The 22,021-nt window shown below is 43.3% G+C and overlaps 1 long non-coding RNA gene across 1 annotated transcript; it reads right to left on the minus strand.

Annotated features, from left to right (window-relative positions):
- Nucleotides 1-232: 232 nt before the first annotated feature.
- LOC144892238 (uncharacterized) lies at nt 233-22,021 on the minus strand. The gene is made up of 9 exons (XR_013623453.1): nt 21,980-22,021; nt 21,364-21,381; nt 9,617-9,634; nt 8,512-8,529; nt 8,133-8,159; nt 5,555-5,572; nt 2,885-2,917; nt 2,561-2,613; nt 233-620 (listed from the first exon to the last, which is right to left on the minus strand). It is a non-coding gene; the product is annotated as an uncharacterized LOC144892238 (long non-coding RNA).

Consider the following 22,021-nt stretch of genomic DNA (forward strand, 5'->3'; position numbering starts at 1 on the left):
CTGTGTCCTTCATGAAGAATAGGTGAGCTATTGCCGGCACCCTGAATGAATCACAAATGTCTGCCCCGACTAGTCAAACGTCAGGCCTTGGCCAGCCGGTTCCTGAAAACTTGAGCCAAAAACTTTGCCTAGTCAACCCCACGAGGCGGGAATAATTGTGGACTTAAAGACTCATCGATCACGTGATCGCTGCATGCAAAACAACAACTACACCGAAAACATTGCACACTGATTGGCTGAGAAAGCAATTTATTACAATAATAACAATAATGTCTTTGGGAGAGGCCATGAAAATTGACAAATGAGAAAGAACAGCTTCCTTTTGATTATATTACAATATACTATTCATTATCATAATATTAATATCAATACTATCACCATGATTGTCACGGAAATTATTTTCATCTTTCATCAAAACAATGCTGTCAACTTCAGGTCGATTCCCATGTTGCGGAAGTTATAACATCCTCTTATTGTTGAATTTTTTGATGAAACGTTTTTCATGTGATGCACAAAGCTTCCTGTTTCTCTCTCTCTCTCTCTCCCTCTCTCTCATGTCAAGGGGAAGGAATTGGAAATTTGAGGGTAAAAGGAAATGGGAAATGAAGCATCTTCCTCGTCTGCAATGAAAGGAACCGAGGGGAGAGAATGATTACAGGGTTGTATTAATTAGGATAATGGGATAAAATTATGCACAGGCCTGAACTACAATCAAATCAAATGGAGTCATGCAAAAGTGAAATAGATATATGTATTGAAAAAGAAGCGCATGCCAGGAAGTGAGACCGTGACAAGTTTGTCAAAGTGCAATCTCTTCAAAGGGGCTACAGCATGATGGCCGATGGGTGGGCGCACTCGCCTCCGGCTAAGCCGTCTATCCTGGGTCTGATTCCTGACCCAGCTATAAACTGCCATCCCGGTGGTCCTCAGACAGGGTGAGACATCGATGTGTGTGCCGTCCCTCGGATGGACGTTAGGCTGGGCCGTAATAATAGTTAGTTGTTAAAGATCCCATGGTGTCCTTCGCAAAGAGTAGCTGAGCTATCACTGGCATCTTGAACTATTTACAAATCCCTGCTATAACCTACAGGAGGGGCACGGCATCAGCGGTCGAGCTGTACCACCAGAATATGATGCTACCGTGAAATGGGGTGAATAGGGACAGCGAGGTGAATAGGGACACAAACTGAAAAAAACTTCGGAAACTTTTTTCGCTGAAAATTGATAACCATACTGATTTGTTGATATTTGGGTTGGAAGTGTTCTCTTGTTTTTTTAAAAAGCAACTTATAGTCCCTATTAACCCCATATATGGGTTAAATGGGCTTTTTATGGCTGTCCCTATTCACCCCGTTTTACGGGTGAATAGGGACAGTCACTAATACAAAAAATTATAATCAAGAAACAATCCTGAGTTTCCAACTTATTGCTAAATTGATAGCTCAGATGGATAGGCATAATATGCACCCATAATATGAACCACGGTGCCAATGAAAAACATATGGGATAAAAAGTTTCTCCAAACTGTCCCTATTTCTTGATTATTATTTTTTTGTATTAGTGACTGTCCCTATTCACCCGTAAAACGGGGTGAACAGGGACAGCCATAAAAATCTTATTTATTCCGATTTAACCCATATATGGGGTTCATAGGGACTATAAGTTGCTTTTTTTTAAAGCAAGAGAACACTTTCAACCCAAATATCAACAAATCAGTATGGTTATCAATTTTCAGCGAAAAAAGTTTCCGAACTTTTTTTCAGTTTGTGTCCCTATTCACCCCATTTCACGGTGCAGAAGATGTGCTGAGCATGAAAAAAGAAGAAGAAGAATATATTCTCGAGCAGGAACAGTATTAACGACCATTTTGGGAGGCAGACCATAACTGATTTAAACTTCAACTTCCCTTTCTCCTGTATCTCAAAATTATTCACTTGTATACTGTTTAAACCACCTTTAGAGGCCGTTTTTCCCCGCAAAGCGGGGGTTGGCCTTTTTCGGGCACCGTGGTTGTTGTTGTTTTTTTTGGTCCCCTTTTTGAAGCAATGTTTTACGGCCGGATGCCCTTCCTGACGCCAACCCTTTTTGCCGCCTTTAACGACATATTCACTTGTATACTGTTTGGTGAATCCAATTCATTTACGTGAAACACATCGTGTATTAACAATACTGAAACTGCACTGTCAAACAACATGCTGCCAAATGAGCTGTGTGCAATGACCCCAAGCTTATTTTCTGAATATGGAGGGCAATGTGGTAACTGTTAAGGAAATCCAACCAATGAACTTGTTGCGTGGACAAAAGTCCAGGTCCGATGTTTCCAGCACAAACCGATATTCAACTTGTGCCAAGACGTGCCTTCCTGTGTCTTTAAAACAACTGGTTCGTGCAAGCGACTAAGTTAGGAAGACTGAGTAAATGAGTGAGCGAGTGAAAGAAAGAATGAAAGAAAAGAGGTCATGGATGAATTGCTATGGAGGCAAGCATCAAAAGTTGAAGAAGAAGAAAGAATCGTGACAAGGTGTCAGCAAAACGTCGAGATTATTCAATAAGATGTTACCTCAATACGCTGCAAATTAAGCCGAGCACTCGCATCTCATTGGGCAGCGATTTCTGGAGCAAAAAGATAAAACAAAAACACAGCAGACATTAAGTGAAGGCACTCTAATAACTAATTCATGCTTTATCTTAAGCATGTAATAATGTTCTCATTGATAAGGTTGAGGCTCATGGAAGAGCTAGACAACAAAGAGTGGGAGGTTTGGCCCATCGACATCGACGAGAGACATACAGACAAACTAGAAACTCTTCTCCTATTGCAACCGAACTGCTGCATCCACTTCTACCCACTGAACGCTACTCTCACCAAAGCCCCTGAACTTACCAGGAGGTAAGTTGTTCACATCCAGTGTCTGCCCTGTAATGAAAGAAACAAGCCAATCAGATGGTGCTCGATGATTCAAGAAGCCAATCACGGCAAAGCTTGGGCAAGGCAAATATCAAAAACTCAACCTAGAAAGCATCTCAAAGTGCAAAGTGTGTCCGCGCCCGCTTTATACTCTAACTAAACTTGACGAAAACAACAGCGAACAACAACAAAAAAAATGAACATTTTCTTCATTGGTGTTCTCTATATTCAAAAAATACAGAGTTTTTTGAAAATTTGATAACAAATTCTCAAATGGTAAAAAAAAAAGTTATTTTGCCTAGACAAAGACTGACGCTTGATGGTAAATAGGTAAATTGATGGTAAAACGCTTGATGGTAAATAAAGAAACAGGAAAGCAATAAAAAAATCTGGCAATCCCACACAGCGCAGCAGCAGATGAGCTAATAATCTATTTATTAAAGTAGCGGTAGTTTTGTGTCCGTCCGTCACGCTACGTCATTACGTCTATGATGTCATTACGGCGTACGATGGCTGACTCCACCGACCGCCATTTTCATTTATATGCCGTTCAGGCCGAACACGTTGAAGCGGTCGAACCTGTCATATAACACAATCTGCATGCTCTACCTTTACATTTTTCATTCAGTGGGAAACACAAACAAACCGATTGTTAAAATGATCATCAAATATCGAAATCATAGGTGTTGCGGATCTTAAAACGACACAGTACATATATAGGCCTTAGGCTTCATGCCTTACCTTCAGGCCGCTTTGGACAAATTAGCCCAGGTTTCTTAATACAGTAGCATCGTCTTCGTAATAATAATAATAACAACATTAACAATAATAATAATAATAATATAGCAAATATAACCGTAACACTTTAATCCCAAAGTCGTGACTGCAAAGCTAATGGGTTGAAGCGGTGTATGGTTCATAAATCAATGACAAGTGGTGTACGGTACTAATAACCGCGGGAGTAAGGAATTAGGCCAGGTTTCTTAATACAGTAGTATCGTTTTTGTAATAATGATAATGTAACGTTAATATTATAGTAAATCTAATCGTAACACTAATCCCTTCGTAGTGACTGCAAAGTTACTGGAGGTTAAAATTCTATCATATATCACAATCTGCATGCTCTACCTTTTCGTTTTTCATTCAGTGCAAAACACAAACAAAGCGATTGTTAAAATCATATCGAAAGTTTACCCGTCATGGGTCTGCATACGTGTCATGGTTCTTCCAACGACACTGTACGTGTCGGCCAATGATTCTGTACTAACTAACGCTCATTATTAAAGGGGTGTATTATTTCAGAACCCACGATGTTATCTCCCATGGCCAAGAAGGACTTTTATCGTTGAAGATAATAAATCGTACCGCAATGACGTATTAATACTATAATAATTGCCTATACACTGCCCAAACAAAAGGAGGGTTTTCCGTGGAACTCTGTTCCATGGGTCCCTGCTAGTATGGCCTATTTCTGCTCACTGACTTTGCCCTTTGACATTTTGAGCCCATTATTAATTAATCTTCTCAATATTTGCAGAGTAAAGGTTTCTTGAAAATTTGATGCCAAAAGCTCAAATGGTAAAAAAGAAAAGAAAAAGGTTATGGCCTGGACAGACAGACAGACAGAAACACACACACGGAGGTGATTGCAAAACCCCATCTCCCACGCTAATTTCACCACAAACATTGAACTGAGATTCAAATCCCACCCCTCCTGCCCCCAAGAAGAAAGATCACTCTTTTACATCTCACTCACAATGTCAAGACTAACTCTCGGTGAATTTGTCTATGATTGCGTGCTTCGGTCATCCAAGTTTGGTGACCTTGTTTGGCAAATGGAGCTTCTCCGGGAAGCTGCCTCACCTATAATCTGACAGGTGTCAATGTAGCTATGATCAAAGTCATATTGTTTGATCACTAACAACAGGATGACCCTCTAGTTATCCAGGAGGAAAAGGTAGAGGAATGGGTTAATGGTTTTACCTAATTAGGACACCAATTTTTGTAGGTGTCCTCATATTGAGTGAGGTTTCCCCTCTTTCGGGCTGATTGCGCCATCTTGTCTGGATGCAGAAATAGATCTCCAAGGACTACCCCTTACTCGTTTTATGGAGCAGGTGACATCAAGGTGGAAAATTTAAGTATCTTCAGGGTGCTTGATTTATGCAGCATCTGGAGTACCTAGTTTCTAAACCCAATTCATATCTTTAACCTATTATGGATGTCCATACTGATATCGATGTTTGCCATCCAACCTCAACTCCGTTGGCCTGGAAAGAGTGAGGCATACGAACCCAATGGGCATATCTGATCTTCCTGGTGTTTCCTATGTGCCACAGTCTCAGAGGAAGATTCAAGACTTGGATGAATCATATTCTGGGACACATCTGCCAGAAGGATGTGATTTGAAGATGCAGCCATCTTGTCTACCAATGGATACATTGGCAGACATTGTGGCAGCATACCAAAATAATCTCAAGCAAATTCCCAACAAGCAAATTTATACTTCTTACCTCTAAAAGGCTACTCACAAATTTTAGAAAGCGGACCTATATCCTAACATACCACGGGAACATGGACAAAGGGTGCCTAAAGACATCGATCGAGGAGGTTTATCATGTATATTGTATAATCATTTGTACTTACAATTCATGGTTCCCATGTCTGCAGAGAACAAAACAGAAGTGGGGATTAGTGTTTGAAACTTGCAATCATATAGGGGGAGAAGTTCTTCGTTTTACAGAATAGGCATCATTGGTATACTATATACGAGAGTCACAGTTTAGAAGGACAAAAAGACATCAAAAGTACGTATTTTGTAAATAATTTCATGCGTTTGTGAGTTTGTTTTTTCATGGGTGAACTGCAGCACCTAGAGGCCCCAAATTTTGAGTGTATTTAAGCTTGAAAGCTACCACACATTGGCCTCCAAGACCGTATTGAGGCCACCAAAGGCCACTATGAAGTGTATATTGGGATGTGGGATCAGGCAGTGTTGCTGTTGGCCTGCAGGCAAAAAGTAACCACCATGATCCCAAAAGCTCCATAGCTTTTCAATGTCCAACATATCCAGGAATTACCTGCTGGGAAAAGCTCACCCAGCCAGACAGCACCGGGTACCTTCCTCCCAGTCTTATACCGAGTAAATAAAATTGAAAGCTGATCACCAATCATGCGTCTTACATGTGCAAGGGGGGGAAAAAAAGAGAAAAAAAAAAATTGAAAGCTGATCACCAATCATGCATCTTTCATGTGCAAGGGGGAAAAAAAGAGAAAAATAAAATTGAAAGCTGATCACCAATCATGCGTCTTACATGTGCAAGGGGGGAAAAAAAAGAGAAAAAAAAAAATTGAAAGCTGATCACCAATCATGCCTCTTACATGTGCAAGGGGGAAAAAAAAGAGAAAATAAAATTGAAAGCTGATCACCAATCATGCATCTTTCATGTGCAAGGGGGAAAAAAAGAGAAAAATAAAATTGAAAGCTGATCACCAATCATGCGTCTTACATGTGCAAGGGGGGGAAAAAAAGAGAAAAAAAAAAATTGAAAGCTGATCACCAATCATGCCTCTTACATGTGCAAGGGGGAAAAAAAAGAGAAAATAAAATTTAAAGCTGATCACCAATCATGCGTCTTAAGCCGCTGTCACACCTTGACGTTTTAGCCAGCGTATGCCGACGTATGAAAAATTTGGCTACGTTAAGAGCATGCTGAAGCACGCTGGCATACGTCGTAGTACGCCGAGCTCGTCGACAAATTTTGTGCATGCACAAAATTTGTCGACGTATGCCAGCGTATGACTCACACCAGCACTCAATTTTGATACGTCGGCATACGCTGGCTAAATCGTCAAGGTGTGACAGGCGCTTTACATATGCAAGGGGGGGAAAAAAGATAAAATAAAATTGAAAGCTGATCACCAATCATGCGTCTTACATGTGCAAGGGGGAAAAAAAAGAGAAAATAAAATTGAAAGCTGATCACCAATCATGCGTCTTACATGTGCAAGGGGGGGAAAAAAAGAGAAAATAAAATTGAAAGCTGATCACCAATCATGCGTCTTACATGTGCAAGGGGGGGAAAAAAAGAGAAAAAAAAAAATTGAAAGCTGATCACCAATCATGCCTCTTACATGTGCAAGGGGGAAAAAAAAGAGAAAATAAAATTTAAAGCTGATCACCAATCATGCGTCTTAAGCCGCTGTCACACCTTGACGTTTTAGCCAGCGTATGCCGACGTATGAAAAATTTGGCTACGTTAAGAGCATGCTGAAGCACGCTGGCATACGTCGTAGTACGCCGAGCTCGTCGACAAATTTTGTGCATGCACAAAATTTGTCGACGTATGCCAGCGTATGACTCACACCAGCACTCAATTTTGATACGTCGGCATACGCTGGCTAAATCGTCAAGGTGTGACAGGGGCTTTACATATGCAAGGGGGGGAAAAAAGATAAAATAAAATTGAAAGCTGATCACCAATCATGCGTCTTACATGTGCAAGGGGGGGAAAAAAAGAGAAAATAAAATTGAAAGCTGATCACCAATCATGCGTCTTACATGTGCAAGGGGGAAAAAAAAGAGAAAATAAAATTGAAAGCTGATCACCAATCATGCGTCTTACATGTGCAAGGGGAAAAGAAAAAGAGAAAATAAAATTGAAAGCTGATCACCAATCATGCGTCTTACATGTGCAATGGAAAAAAGTGAAAATAAAATTGAAAGCTGATCACCAATCATGCGTCTTACATGTGCAAGAGGGGAAAAAAAAAGAGAAAATAAAATTGATAATGGAGAATGGTCCTTCATATCAAAATAAAAACAATCTGTTACTATTAATGGTGTTTTCACCAGAAATTGCATATTTTAACTTGGACACCCAAAATCCTTCAAGGAGCAGCAGGCCAACTACGATAAGTCGTAACCGTATCTGTAGCTGAGAATTAACCAAAGAGAGGCTGCAGGTTAGGGTTGGAGTTTCTCTGTGGCCTGGGTATTGGCACACAATCATCTACTCTTGTGAAAGACACCGACCGGGGCCTCCAGCATAACGTCGCTCGTTCATGACGGCACCTCATGATGCAACACCCCGACTGGGCAGCACCAGGGTGACGGTTGATAATGTCATTATGAATGAAACCCAGGCTAGACAGCTGAAAGGTAACGAGCACTCCCTCTGAATGGCATAATAAAGGAATAAATACACAACGAGAAGTAACTCACCTCCTCCTCCTGCTTGCATTTTTCCAACTGCAAAGAAAGAGGGAAGATGTGCATGATCATACTTTATCTGTGGAGTTTATCGTGTTCCATAAGAGGCCATTTGGCCCATCACAGCCGTTTGATATCCAAAGCCAGCACTCGCACCTTCCCAAAGCAGTGAATTAGGCCTTCGTACTGGCGCGTATTGCAATGACAATTCTATGACGTATGAAGAAACTGACAATGATGGGGCAAATAAGAATGTACCTCATACTGTCACACACACACACACACACACACACACACACACACACACACACACACACACACACACACACACACACACACACACACACACACACACACACACACTTGTGTGGAACAAGACTATTGTGCTCACCATCAATGGTCCCCATGTCTGTAAAAGAAAAAGTGATAAATTAAATTATTACTGATTTTATTAGCTGACATCACATAATTAGACACAACATGGACACTGTTTCCTTGTGGGTTGGCAACATTGGCTGCGCCCTCTGCTGGATAGGGCAGGCATTTGTAATTTGTTCATGGTGCCGGCGACAGCACGCGTACTCTTCGCAAAGGACACCGAGGGATCATTAACGCCCACCACCAAATCCCGGCCGAGGGGACGCCTGTTTAACGTCCATCCGAGGGACGGCCCACACATTGACGAATCGGCACGCCTGTTCGATACCGAGACGACAGGTTATAACTGTGTCGAGATTTCAACCCAGGATGGTACTCTTTGGAGGTGGGTGTGCGTACCTCCAGGACATCCTGTCAACCCACACCCTACATACACCGTACAAGTTGTTCAGTAAACGTTTATGGGGTAAATCAAGTTAGGGAAATATCTAGGGCCGGCGTTGAAAAGCGACAAGACGGGATTGACAGGTTCGGGCCATTGTTGAAACTTCAGTTATTGCAAAACAAAAAACTTAATGATGGAATCGTTATCTGACATTTCCCTCTTTTGTAAAAAAAATGTGAAATTTGTTTGGTGTTGTGGAAAATAAAACAACAACAACAACAACTAGAACGGGCACTCGGTAGAGCGCATACCTTCGCCGCAGCTACTGTTCTGTACTTGGCATGGGAGTGTAGGGAACAGAACAACAAAAATACGATTTTGACCTTTTCGTGACCTTGACCTTGACCTTTGACCCGATTGCTCCCAAAATCTAATCAAATGTGTCCCGTATAATAACCAATCATCCCACCAAATTTCATGCAATTCGGTTGAATACTTTTTGAGTTATGCGAATAACATACATACACACACACACACAGACATACAAATAAATACACAGCGATCAAAACATAACCTTCCGCTTTTGCGAAGGTAACAACAACAGGCATTTTAAGGCCATTTTCCCTGCTAGAGCGGGGGTTAGCCTTGCGGTCCCCATGACAATCTTCTCCATTTTGCCCGATTTGTATTGTGGAAAATAAAACAAAGTAAGAATAAAAAATAATAAACCTACCAATCATTTGAGGTGCACCTGCACAAGAGAAAAGGATAAACGGACATAGTGAGACAACGGATAAAATACACAATCAAATATTACAAGTAAATGTGTTCATGACATGGATTGGCTCCAAGAAGGGAATGAGGTATAGGACATGGATTGGCTCCAATAAGGTAATGAGGTATAGGACATGGATTGGCTCCAAGAAGGGAATGAGGTATAGGACATGGATTGGCTCCAAGAAGGGAATGAGGTATAGGCCATGGATTGGCTCCAAGAAGGGAATGAGGTATAGGACATGGATTGGCTCCAAGAAGGGAATGAGGTAAAGGACGTGGATTGGCTCCAATAAGGGAATGAGGTATAGGACATGGATTGGCTCCAATAAGGTAATGAGGTATAGGACATGGATTGGCTCCAATAAGGGAATGAGGTATAGGACATGGATTCGCTCCAAGAAGGGAATGAGGTATAGGACATGGATTGGCTCCAACAAGGGAATGAGGTATAGGACATGGATTGGCTCCAATAAGGGAATGAGGTATAGGACATGGATTGGCTCCAACAAGGGAATGAGGTATAGGACATGGATTGGCTCCAATAAGGGAATGAGGTATAGGACATGGATTCGCTCCAAGAAGGGAATGAGGTACAGGACGTGGCTTGGCTCCAATAAGGGAATGAGGTATAGGACATGGATTGGCTCCAATAAGGGAATGAGGTATAGGACATGGATTGGCTCCAATAAGGGAATGAGGTATAGGACGTGGCTTGGCTCCAATAAGGGAATGAGGTATAGGCCATGGATTGGCTCCAATAAGGGAATGAGGTATAGGACATGGATTGGCTCCAATAAGGGAATGAGGTATAGGACATCGATTGGCTCCAATAAGGGAATGAGGTATAGGCCATGGATTGGCTCCAATAAGGGAATGAGGTATAGGACATGGATTGGCTCCAATAAGGGAATGAGGTATAGGCCATGGATTGGCTCCAATAAGGGAATGAGGTATAGGACATGGATTGGCTCCAATAAGGTAATGAGGTATAGGACATGGATTGGCTCCAATAAGGGAATGAGGTATAGGACATGGATTCGCTCCAAGAAGGGAATGAGGTACAGGACGTGGCTTGGCTCCAATAAGAGAATGAGGTATAGGCCATGGATTGGCTCCAATAAGGGAATGAGGTATAGGACATGGATTGGCTCCAATAAGGGAATGAGGTATAGGACATCGATTGGCTCCAAGAAGGGAATGAGGTATAGGACATGGATTGGCTCCAAGAAGGGATGGAGTACAGGATGTGGCTTGGCTCCAATATGGGAATGAGTACAGGACGTGGATTGGCTCCAATAAGGTAATGAGGTATAGGACATGGATTGGCTCCAAGAAGGGAATGAGGTATTGGACATGGATTGGCTCCAAGAAGGGAATGAGGTATAGGACATGGATTGGCTCCAAGAAGGGATGGAGTACAGGATGTGGCTTGGCTCCAATATGGGAATGAGTACAGGACGTGGATTGGCTCCAATAAGGTAATGAGGTATAGGACATGGATTGGCTCCAAGAAGAGAATGAGGTATAGGCCATGGATTGGCTCCAATAAGGTAATGAGGTATACGACATGGATTCGCTCCAAGAAGGGAATGAGGTATTGGACATGGATTGGCTCCAAGAAGGTAATGAGGTATAGGACATGGATTGGCTCCAAGAAGGGATGGAGTACAGGATGTGGCTTGGCTCCAATATGGGAATGAGTACAGGACGTGGCTTGGCTCCAAGAAGGGAATGAGTACAGGACGTGGCTTCGCTCCAATATGGGAATGAGTACAGGACGTGGCTTGGCTCCAAGAAGGGAATGAGTACAGGACATGGATTGGCTCCAATAAGGTAATGAGGTATAGGACATGGATTCGCTCCAAGAAGGGAATGAGGTATAGGACATGGATTGGCTCCAATATGGGAATGAGTACAGGACGTGGCTTGGCTCCAATAAGGTAATGAGGTATAGGACATGGATTGGCTCCAATATGGGAATGAGTACAGGACGTGGCTTGGCTCCAAGAAGGGAATGAGGTATAGGACATGGATTGCCTCCAATAAGGTAATGAGGTATAGGACATGGATTCGCTCCAAGAAGGGAATGAGGTATAGGACATGGATTCGCTCCAATAAGGGAATGAGGTATAGGACATGGATTCGCTCCAAGAAGGGAATGAGTACAGGACGTGGCTTGGCTCCAATATGGGAATGAGTACAGGACGTGGCTTGGCTCCAAGAAGGGAATGAGTACAGGACAAGGCTTGGCTCCAATATGGGAATGAGTACAGGACGTGGCTTGGCTCCAAGAAGGGAATGAGTACAGGACGTGGCTTGGCTCCAATATGGGAATGAGTACAGGACGTGGCTTGGCTCCAAGAAGGGAATGAGTACACGACTAGGCTTGGCTCCAATATGGGAATGAGTACAGGACGTGGCTTGGCTCCAATATGGGAATGAGTACACGACAAGGCTTGGCTCCAATATGGGAATGAGTGCAGGATGTGTCTTGGCTCCAATATGGGAATGAGTACAGGACGTGGCTTGGCTCCAAGAAGGGAATGAGTACAGGACAAGGCTTGGCTCCAATATGGGAATGAGTACAGGACGTGGCTTGGCTCCAAGAAGGGAATGAGTACAGGACGTGGCTTGGCTCCAATATGGGAATGAGTACAGGACGTGGCTTGGCTCCAAGAAGGGAATGAGTACACGACTAGGCTTGGCTCCAATATGGGAATGAGTACAGGACGTGGCTTGGCTCCAAGAAGGGAATGAGTACAGGACGTGGCTTGGCTCCAATATGGGAATGAGTGCAGGATGTGGCTTGGCTCCAATATGGGAATGAGTGCAGGATGTGGCTTGGCTCCAACATGGGAATGAGTGCAGGATGTGGCTTGGCTCCAATATGGGAATGAGTGCAGGATGTGGCTTGGCTCCAATATGGGAATGAGTGCAGGACGTGGCTTGGCTCCAATATGGGAATGAGTGCAGGATGTGGCTTGGCTCCAATATGGGAATGAGTGCAGGATGTGGCTTGGCTCCAATATGGGAATGAGTGCAGGATGTGGCTTGGCTCCAATATGGGAATGAGTACAGGACAAGGCTTGGCTCCAATATGGGAATGAGTACAGGACGTGGCTTGGCTCCAATATGGGAATGAGTGCAGGATGTGGCTTGGCTCCAATATGGGAATGAGTACAGGACGTGGCTTGGCTCCAATATGGGAATGAGTGCAGGACGTGGCTTGGCTCCAATATGGGAATGAGTGCAGGACATTGCTTGGTTCCAATAAGGGAATGAGTCTATGACACACCCAGGCTCCAATAAGGGAATGAGTCTATGACATAGCCAGGCTCCAATAAGGGAATGAGTCTATGACATAGCCAGGCTCCAATAAGGGAATGAGTCTATGACATAGCCAGGCTCCAATAAGGGAATGAGTCTATGACATAGCCAGGCTCCAATAAGGGAATGAGTCTATGACACAGCCAGGCTCCAATAAGGGAATGAGTCTATGACATAGCCAGGCTCCAATAAGGGAATGAGTCTATGACATAGCCAGGCTCCAATAAGGGAATGAGTCTATGACATAGCCAGGCTCCAATAAGGGAATGAGTCTATGACATAGCCAGGCTCCAATAAGGGAATGAGTCTATGACATAGCCAGGCTCCAATAAGGGAATGAGTCTATGACATAGCCAGGCTCCAATAAGGGAATGAGTACAGGACAAGGCTTGGCTCCAATAAGGGAATGAGTCTATGACATAGCCAGGCTCCAATAAGGGAATGAGTACAGGACAAGGCTTGGCTCCAATAAGTGAATGAGTGGAGGACATTGCTTGGTTCCAATCAGGACATCATTAAAATTAATATTATTTAAATATAATGTTCAATGCAATGAAAAGTTTCCATTTCATTTTGGAAAAAGGAAACAGGTGTCGCTTACCTTGTTGTGTCTTGTATTCTGTGGGCAGGAGAAACAGAAAGGAGAGGGTAAGGGAAAACAAATTGTTATTAACAGGTTTAAAAATCAAGATAAAACAGAGGATGCCAAGTTTCAATTTAAATACGTTAACCACAAATAAGTTGATTAACCACGAGTTTAGAGGTGATGTGTTGGTATCATTTACGTGCATGACATCAGCATCATGTCACATTTAAGGTCAACAGTCTGTGGCGGAGAATTAACACTGCACACGTCTCGCCACACTTTCGCAGGGTGTCATCGGTTAGGGTATTAATAGGAAATCTGGCCAAGGTATTTGCACCAATGAGCTACTCTTGTGGAAGACACTGGGATATTTAACATTGACAGGTGAATGCGAGAAAATGGGGCATTCACATCATGTTCCTCGGAGTAACGGTGCCCTCATTGTGCCACACCCTGACGATAGCACCCGCCAGGGTGACGGTTTATAATCTCAATAGGAATCAAACCCAGATTAGACAGCAAAAAGGCAAATTGCACTCCCTCTGAATCATTCTTGGCCCAAAATGGCAAAGAGTGCCTTCAGAAAGTGTTCACACCCCTTGACATTTTTCACATTTTGTTGTGTTAAAACCTGAATTAAAAATGGATTCAATTGAGATTTTTTTGACGGATCTACACATAATACCTCATACTGCCAAAGTGGAATTATTTTTCTTTAGAAATGTTTCAGGATAATTAAAAAATGTAATGCAGAAATATCTAATTTAAATAAGTATTCAGCCCCCTGAGTCAATAATTCCTAGAAGTGCCTGTAGCAGCAATTACAGCTTTGAGTCTTTTTGGGAATGTTTGTATCACCTTTGCACATCTGGATTTGAGGAGTTTCTCCCATTCTTCTTTGCAGATTTGCTCAAGCTCTGTCAAGTTGGATGGGAAGCGTTTGTGAAAAATAATCTTCAAGTCTCCAGATTCTCAATGTGATTCAAGTCTGGGCTTTGGCTGAGCCACTCAAGGACTTTCACATTCTTGTTCTGAAGCCATTCCAGTGTTGCCTTTTGCTGTATGCTTCGGGTCATTGTCCTGTTGGAAAGTAGTAGAAAGTCTTTACTGAAGTAGGCTCTTCTCAAGGATTTGCCTGTATTTGGCCCATTCATTGTTCCCTCTGTCCTTACAAGTCTCCCAGTCCCTGCCGCTGAAAAGCATCCCCATAGCATGATGCTACCATGCTGCACGATAGGGACCACCATGCTGCACGGTAGGGATTGTTTTAGATGGGTGATGAGCTGTGCTTGGTTTCCACCAGACGTAGTGCTTTGCATTCAGACCAAAGAGTTAAATTTTCCTCTCATCAGACCACATAATCTTTTGCCTTAAGCTCTCGGAGTCTTTCACGAGCCTTTTTGCAACTCCAGGCATGCTGTAATGCACCTTTTTCTGAAGAGTGGCTCCCGTCTGGCTACTCTCCCATATAGCCTGGATTTGTGAAGTGCTGCAGAGACTGTTGTCCTTTCAGAAGGTTCTCCCATCTCAGCCAAGGGACCCTGTAGTTCTGTCAGAGTGGTCATTGGTTTCCTGGTCACCTCCCTGACCAAGGTCTTTCATGCCTGGTTGTTCAGTTTGTCCGGACGGCCAGCTCTAGGAAGAGTCTGGGTAGTTCCATATTCTTTCCATTTCCTAATGATGGAGCTCACTGTGATCTTGGGAACTTTCCACACTAGAAATTGTTTTATACCCTTCCCCTGATCTATGCCTCCTCACAATTCTATGTCGGAGTTCTACGGAGAGTTCCTTGGACTACATGGTAGAGTTTCTGCTCTGACATGCACTGTCAACTGTATATGAATGAATGAATGATCGTTTTAAGGCCATTTTCCCCGCTAGAGCGGGGGTTAGCCTTGCGGGCCCCATGACAATCATGGTTCCGTGTTTGAGGCAATGTTTTTATGGCCGGATGCCCTTCCTGACGCCAACACTTGGTCGCCTCTTACGATGCGCAGGGATACGGTGTACCTATTCTAAATCGGGGTGCACACCGGGATCATTCATCCCAGCAAGCTGGTACTCAATTTGCCGACCTCGGAAGGATGACAGGCTGAGTCAAGCCCCCTGGCGTTAATTCAGCGATCGACCAGGATTCGAACCCAGGATCCTAGGATCCCAAGCCGGCACCCTAACCGCTAAGCCAACACCAGGCTATATCGGAGAGTTCTACGGAGAGTTCCTTGGACTTCATGATGGAGTTTCTGCTCTGACATGCACTGTCAAATGTGGGACCTTATCATTCTAAATCATGTCCAATCCATTTAATTGGCCACAGGTGAACTCCAATCAAGTTGTGGAGACATCTCAGGGATAATCAAAGGAAATTGGATGTACCTGAACTCAATTTGGAGTGTTATAGCAAAGGGGTTAAATACTTGTTGACTCGAGACATTTAAGCTTTTCATTTTTCATTCATTTGTAAAACTTTCTGAAAAAAATTAATTCCACTTTGACATTACGCGTATTATGCGTAGATCAGTGCCCAAAAATCTCAAATTAATCCATTTTAAATTCAGTAACACAAGAAAATGTGAAATAGTCAAGGGGTGTGAATACTTTCTGAAGACATTGTATATCTGAGTATATGTTAATATACATCTAGAATCGAAAGCATAAACCACAAAAATAAAATTTATCTGAACTGTTAATGAAAAAATAAAATGTGATATTAAAGAATAAATAAATACGAGACAACTCACCAACTCCTCCTGTTTGCATTTCTCCACCTGCGAGGAAAGAGGGAAGATGTGCATGTTAATACTTTGTCCATAAAGTTAATCATATCTATTATAATGGGAAAAAAGGAAATGGTGTCGATAATAGAAAATTTGGCCAGTCGCAGCAATTTCACATCCATCCTAATCAGCACTCACACCTATCGTTGCAGGTACCCCCATAGTGCTACATATATGACTAACCCCAAGCAGTGATTATGGCCATGGTACCGGCAGAGATTCTCAAAATGTTTTCAGAAGATACATTGGGATAGTTAGAGTCCACAAGGCCACTGCTGGCAATATCTGAAGAAACTGACTGAGTACACACAACAACAACATGCATTTTAAGGCCATGTTCCCTGCTAGAGCGGGGGTTAGCCTTGCGGTCCCCATGACAATCTTCTCCATTTTGCCCTATTTTCTGCATCTCTCCTTGTTAACCCCCTTGCCCGCATTTCTTCTTCCACCATCTTTAGCCAAGTCTTTCTCGGTCTTCCCCGTCCTCTACTTCCTTCTACATTCATTTCCACCACTCTTCTCAACCAGTCACTTTCATCCTTCCTCAACACATGACCAAACCATCTCAACCTGACTCAACCTGAAGAAACTCTCAAACCTGACTCAACCTGACTCAACATGACCAAACCATCTCAACATCTCAACCTGAAGAAACTGACTGAGTAATGGAGCAAATAAGAATGTACCTCGTACTCGTACACACACACACACACACACACACACACACACACACACACACACACACACACACACACACACACACACACACACACACACACAGTTTTGTAATAGGCGCATAATTGCGTGGAGCAAGACTATTGCACTCACCAACAACGGTTCCCATGTCTTCAAAGTGAGATGTGATCAATGAAGTTATTACTGGTTTTATAGCCTGACATCATATTATTAAACATAACATGGACGTTGCGGAAGTTGTTAAGTAAACGTTTATATGGTGGTGTCAAGTTTGGGAGAAAATCTATGGCCAGCATTGAAAGGTCAGAAGTCGGAGTTGAAAAGTTCGGGCCATTGTTGAAAAGTTCGGGCCATTGTTGAAAAGTTCGGGCCATTGTTGAAAAGTTCGGGCCATTGTTGAAAAGTTCGGGCCATTGTTGAAAAGTTCGGGCCATTGTTGAAAAGTTCGGGCCATTGTTGAAAAGTTCGGGCCATTGTTGAAAAGTTCGGGCCATTGTTGAAAAGTTCGGGCCATTGTTGAAAAGTTCGGGCCATTGTTGAAAAGTTCGGGCCATTGTTGAAAAGTTCGGGCCATTGTTGAAAAGTTCGGGCCATTGTTGAAAAGTTCAGTTATTGGAAAACAAATAACTTAATGATGGAATCGTTATCTAACATTTCCCTCTCTTGGAAACATTTTGTAATTTGTTTGGTGTTGTGGAAAACATAAAAATGTAAGAGTACAAGTTGATAAAACCTACCAATCATTTGAGGTGCACCTGGACAAGAGAAAAGGATAAACGGACATAGTGAGTAAGACAACGGATAAAATACCCAATCTAACATTACAAGTAAATGAGTCTATGACACAGCCAGGCTCCAATATGGGAATGAGTCTATGACATAGCCAGGCTCCAATATGGGAATGAGTCTATGACATAGCCAGGCTCCAATATGGGAATGAGTCTATGACATAGCCAGGCTCCAATAAGGGAATGAGTCTATGACATAGCCAGGCTCCAATAAGGGAATGAGTCTATGACATAGCCAGGCTCCAATAAGGGAATGAGTCTATGACACAGCCAGGCTCCAATAAGGGAATGAGTCTATGACACAGCCAGGCTCCAATATGGGAATGAGTCTATGACACAGCCAGGCTCCAATAAGGGAATGAGTCTATGACATAGCCAGGCTCCAATAAGGGAATGAGTCTATGACACAGCCAGGCTCCAATAAGGGAATGAGTCTATGACACAGCCAGGCTCCAATATGGGAATGAGTCTATGACACAGCCAGGCTCCAATAAGGGAATGAGTCTATGACATAGCCAGGCTCCAATAAGGGAATGAGTCTATGACACAGCCAGGCTCCAATATGGGAATGAGTCTATGACACAGCCAGGCTCCAATATGGGAATGAGTCTATGACATAGCGAGGCTCCAATATGGGAATGAGTCTATGACATAGCCAGGCTCCAATAAGGGAATGAGTCTATGACACAGCCAGGCTCCAATAAGGGAATGAGTCTATGACACAGCCAGGCTCCAATAAGGGAATGAGTCTATGACATAGCCAGGCTCCAATAAGGGAATGAGTGTATGACACAGCCAGGCTCCAATAAGGGAATGAGTGTATGACACAGCCAGGCTCCAATAAGGGAATGAGTCTATGACACAGCCAGGCTCCAATATGGGAATGAGTCTATGACACAGCCAGACTCCAATAAGGGAATGAGTCTATGACAGCCAGGCTCCAATATGGGAATGAGTCTATGACATAGCCAGGCTCCAATAAGGGAATGAGTCTATGACATAGCCAGGCTCCAATATGGGAATGAGTCTATGACACAGCCAGGCTCCAATATGGGAATGAGTCTATGACAGCCAGGCTCCAATATGGGAATGAGTCTATGACACAGCCAGACTCCAATATGGGAATGAGTCTATGACACAGCCAGGCTCCAATATGGGAATGAGTCTATGACATAGCCAGGCTCCAATATGGGAATGAGTCTATGACACAGCCAGACTCCAATATGGGAATGAGTCTATGACACAGCCAGACTCCAATAAGGGAATGAGTCTATGACAGCCAGGCTCCAATATGGGAATGAGTCTATGACACAGCCAGACTCCAATATGGGAATGAGTCTATGACACAGCCAGACTCCAATATGGGAATGAGTCTATGACACAGCCAGACTCCAATATGGGAATGAGTCTATGACAGCCAGGCTCCAATATGGGAATGAGTCTATGACACAGCCAGACTCCAATAAGGGAATGAGTCTATGACACAGCCAGACTCCAATATGGGAATGAGTCTATGACACAGCCAGACTCCAATATGGGAATGAGTCTATGACAGCCAGGCTCCAATATGGGAATGAGTCTATGACACAGCCAGACTCCAATAAGGGAATGAGTCTATGACATAGCCAGGCTCCAATATGGGAATGAGTCTATGACATAGCCAGGCTCCAATATGGGAATGAGTCTATGACATAGCCAGGCTCCAATATGGGAATGAGTCTATGACACAGCCAGGCTCCAATATGGGAATGAGTCTATGACAGCCAGGCTCCAATATGGGAATGAGTCTATGACACAGCCAGGCTCCAATAAGGGAATGAGTCTATGACAGCCAGGCTCCAATATGGGAATGAGTCTATGACATAGCCAGGCTCCAATATGGGAATGAGTCTATGACACAGCCAGGCTCCAATAAGGGAATGAGTCTATGACATAGCCAGGCTCCAATAAGGGAATGAGTCTATGACACAGCCAGGCTCCAATAAGGGAATGAGTCTATGACATAGCCAGGCTCCAATATGGGAATGCGTCTATGACATAGCCAGGCTCCAATATGGGAATGAGTCTATGACATAGCCAGGCTCCAATATGGGAATGAGTCTATGACACAGCCAGGCTCCAATATGGGAATGAGTCTATGACACAGCCAGGCTCCAATATGGGAATGAGTCTATGACATAGCCAGGCTCCAATATGGGAATGAGTCTATGACATAGCCAGGCTCCAATATGGGAATGAGTCTATGACACAGCCAGGCTCCAATATGGGAATGAGTCTATGACACAGCCAGGCTCCAATATGGGAATGAGTCTATGACATAGCCAGGCTCCAATATGGGAATGAGTCTATGACACAGCCAGGCTCCAATATGGGAATGAGTCTATGACATAGCCAGGCTCCAATATGGGAATGAGTCTATGACATAGCCAGGCTCCAATAAGGGAATGAGTCTATGACATAGCCAGGCTCCAATATGGGAATGAGTCTATGACATAGCCAGGCTCCAATATGGGAATGAGTCTATGACACAGCCAGGCTCCAATATGGGATGACATAGCCAGGCTCCAATAACGGAATGAGTGGAGGACATGACTTGGCTCCAATAAGTGAATGAGTCTATGACATAGCCTGGCTCCAATATGGGAATGAGTCTATGACAGCCAGGCTCCAATATGGGAATGAGTCTATGACATAGCCAGGCTCCAATATGGGAATGAGTCTATGACACAGCCAGGCTCCAATATGGGAATGAGTCTATGACACAGCCAGGCTCCAATATGGGAATGAGTCTATGACATAGCCAGGCTCCAATATGGGAATGAGTCTATGACATAGCCAGGCTCCAATATGGGAATGAGTCTATGACATAGCCAGGCTCCAATATGGGAATGAGTCTATGACATAGCCAGGCTCCAACAAGGGAATGAGTCTATGACATAGCCAGGCTCCAATATGGGAATGAGTCTATGACATAGCCAGGCTCCAATATGGGAATGAGTCTATGACATAGCCAGGCTCCAATATGGCAATGAGTCTATCACATAGCCAGGCTCCAATATGGCAATGAGTCTATGACATAGCCAGGCTCCAATAAGGGATGACATAGCCAGGCTCCAATAAGTGAATGAGTGGAGGACATGACTTGGCTCCAATAAGTGAATGAGTCTATGACATAGCCAGGCTCCAATATGGGAATGAGTCTATGACACAGCCAGGCTCCAATATGGGAATGAGTCTATGACATAGCCAGGCTCCAATATGGGAATGAGTCTATGACACAGCCAGGCTCCAATATGGGAATGAGTCTATGACATAGCCAGGCTCCAACAAGGGAATGAGTCTATGACATAGCCAGGCTCCAATAAGGGAATGAGTACAGGACAAGGCTTGGCTCCAATAAGTGAATGAGTGGAGGACATTGCTTGGCTCCAATAAGGACATCATTAAAATTAATATTATTTAAATATAATGTTCAATGCAATGAAAAGTTTCCATTTCATTTTGGAAAAAGGAAACAGGTGTCGCTTACCTTGTTGTACCTTGTATTCTGTGGGCAGCAGAAACATAAAGGAGAGGGTAAGGGAAAACAAGTTGTTATTAACAGAGGTTTAGAGGTGATGTGTTGGCATCCTTTACATGCATGACATCAGCATCATGTCACATTTAAGGTCAACGGTCTGTGGTGGAGAATTAACACTGCACACATCTCGCCACACTGTCGCAGGGTGTCATCGGTTAAGGAATGAATCGGAAATCTGGCCAAGGTATTTGCACACAACGATCTACTCTTGTGGAAGACATTGGTATATTTAACATTGGCAGGTGAATGCGAGAAAATGGGGCATTCAGGACCATGTCCCTCGGAATGACGGTGCCCTCATCGTGCAACACCCTACGATAGCACCCGCAAGGGTGACGGTTTATAATCTCAATAGGTATCAAACCCGGATTAGACAGCAAAAAGGCAAATTGCACTCCCTCTGAATCATTCTCGGCCCAAATTGACATAAATATCTCAGTATATGTTATACGTGTAGATGTAGAATCGAAAGCATAAACCACAAAATAAAATTTCTCTGAACTATTAATGAAAAAAATAAAACGTGACATTACATAAATAAATATTATAACAAGAGATAACTCACCTACTCCTCCTGTTTGCATTTCTCCAACTGCAAGGAAATAGG

This window comes from Myxine glutinosa, chromosome 5 (genome assembly GCF_964187855.1).
Source record: "Myxine glutinosa chromosome 5, kmMyxGlut1.1, whole genome shotgun sequence".
In the NCBI taxonomy this organism is placed as follows: domain Eukaryota; kingdom Metazoa; phylum Chordata; class Myxini; order Myxiniformes; family Myxinidae; genus Myxine; species Myxine glutinosa.